Source organism: Carassius auratus, chromosome 9 (genome assembly GCF_003368295.1).
Source record: "Carassius auratus strain Wakin chromosome 9, ASM336829v1, whole genome shotgun sequence".
Taxonomy (NCBI): Eukaryota; Metazoa; Chordata; class Actinopteri; order Cypriniformes; family Cyprinidae; genus Carassius; species Carassius auratus.
The window spans coordinates 12933573-12935721 of record NC_039251.1 but is presented as its reverse complement, the minus strand read 5'-3'; the positions used below and the strand labels follow the sequence as shown (position 1 = coordinate 12935721).

At 36.3% G+C, this 2149-nt stretch overlaps 1 long non-coding RNA gene across 2 annotated transcripts; it reads right to left on the bottom strand.

Moving 5' to 3' along the window:
• Positions 1-514: 514 nt before the first annotated feature.
• LOC113109304 (uncharacterized) lies at positions 515-1593 on the bottom strand. Of its 2 annotated transcripts, none has more exons than XR_003292929.1 (4): positions 1404-1593; positions 1066-1247; positions 850-917; positions 515-765 (listed from the first exon to the last, which is right to left on the bottom strand). It is a non-coding gene; the product is annotated as an uncharacterized LOC113109304 (long non-coding RNA). The 2 variants fall into 2 exon arrangements; XR_003292928.1 differs by having other exon boundaries at positions 1144-1247; positions 1404-1583.
• Between the last annotated feature and the right edge of the window lie 556 nt (positions 1594-2149).

Here is a 2149-nt window from a genome sequence, read left to right as displayed (position 1 = left end):
CTGCTGCCAGAGGTCATCCCAGCATAATCACGTTTCTCGACTTAACACCTACGCACCCTAAAGCAGGGTGTGACACCCACATAAGTGTGTCACCCACATGCCGAACCAAAACAAAGCAGACTGAGCTGTAGCTTACCTGAGGTAACCAGACACCTCCTTAAAGGAGAAGAGTTAGCCTCAAAGTATTTGCCAATTGGAAGAGCATTTAAGCCTGACAAACAGTAAACAAGGGCATCAGCGTGTAACTGACTGATTGCATCTTAGAGACTGGTTGTAGATTGATATTTAGAGAGACTATGTATTAGATTTATGAACTGCAGTGCAAGCAAAATATCTATTTTGTGCTAAAAATGGACAGCACTCAAGAAAGGCGAATTGTTTATGCAAATTCACATATATATATATATACAGAGTATCAATATATCAATTATATACTATAAACTACATAAAAAGAAATGCTTGTTATGTCGGTGTGGATAGCCTTGTAAAGAAAAAAAAAGAAAGAAAGAAATGTAAAAAGTCAATGTGCAAATAACGGGGTAAAATATTTTTTAAAAGTTTTAAAACTTAAAATAATTGTCGGCTATAAAAGATATCACATATCTGGTTAACAAACTTTGGAAAAAAGGCAACATAATACTGTGGGGCACAAGTAATCCATTCACAATTTTACTAAAGGTTCATTAAATCCACAATCAGCAAACAGGCAGACTGAATGAATCGGTTTTGTGCAGGATCAGTGCCCACTGCCAGTGGAGTAATTGTCTGTTGAATTGTAAAACAAAAATTATTTTGCTGCAGGCATTCCTGTGTCAGACTTCCCAGAACTCAATGAAAGCGCCACCCCACCTTTTCCAGTATCTCTTGCTACTCTTGGTAAATAAACACCATCCGGATGCTCAGGAAGGAGGAAGAGTCTTTGGAAGAAAACAAAAGACAGTAGGTTAATGGTTTAATAATGAGTGCATGCCCTAAAACAAATGAATTTTAAACAATAAAAAGTGGTCTTTCATATTTGTAAGTTATAATACAATCAAGAAATTCCTGAAAGCATTTGGATATTACTCCTCCCTCGTGGTTGGGTGGCTGATCTGATGGAGTAGTATGTTTATTGTTTGTTGGCTAAGCACACATCCAGTGCACCTTTTTTTTATAGAAGGGGAGGAAAATGACTTCAAGACAAGGCAAGAATGTGTTATCCTGAAGAAACTCAAGAATGTTCTAGTCACTTAGGCCTCCAAGCTCTTCTGCCAATAAACACAAGAGAAGTATAGACAATAATGTACACCTTATTAACTCACTATTTGTATATGCAAGCAATACTTAAGGAATCTAATGCACACTAATATGGCATTAATATGAGGCAATCACAAGTATGAAAAATGTAGTTGGTTAGAGCTCACCTACAAGTTACACATCTCTATGATTGTTAGCAACACAGAGAACTAGAAACATCATTAAAAATATATATTTTAAAAACAGAAATATAAACTGAAATACGGAAAGCACAATCCACAGCAAAGGCAGCAGCTACATGAATAAATTCCACAGCTTTGTCTCACTATCATTAATAGGGCTAATAGATAGCAGGTGAGGAAGAGATGCAACAATGTCAACACCGCAATCAGAACCAACCACTGGCAGATCTCCAAAACTCCAATTGCCAAGTTAAGGTTTAATGGAAATGCCCTAAACAAGCTAGATAAAGACTAATGACCAGCACTATAAAGTTAATTTGCAAATGAATGTTTCATTAAAGAGAAATATTAACTAATTATGCAACTTAGTGGCAACATTTTATGAAAGGTAATGTTGAGATAGTTAGTACTTATGTGTTCCATTTTTCTATCAGCTGACGTGCTCTCTTCCAGTATTGTTGATCTTTAAGTCAATATGGAATCAATCCTATGTCGTTTTTTAAAAGAATAGTTCACCCGAGAAATAGATAATCACTGAAAACGTGCTCACCTTCAGTCCATTCAAATGGTTTCTTAATCGAAACATTGCATTACAACAATTAGCATTGTAGCATCACTTGCTTACCAGTGGATCATTTACATTGAATGGGCGCCGTCAGAATGAGAGTTCAAACAGCTATCACAATAATCCACACGACTCCAGTCCATCAATGAATGTCTTGTGAAACCAA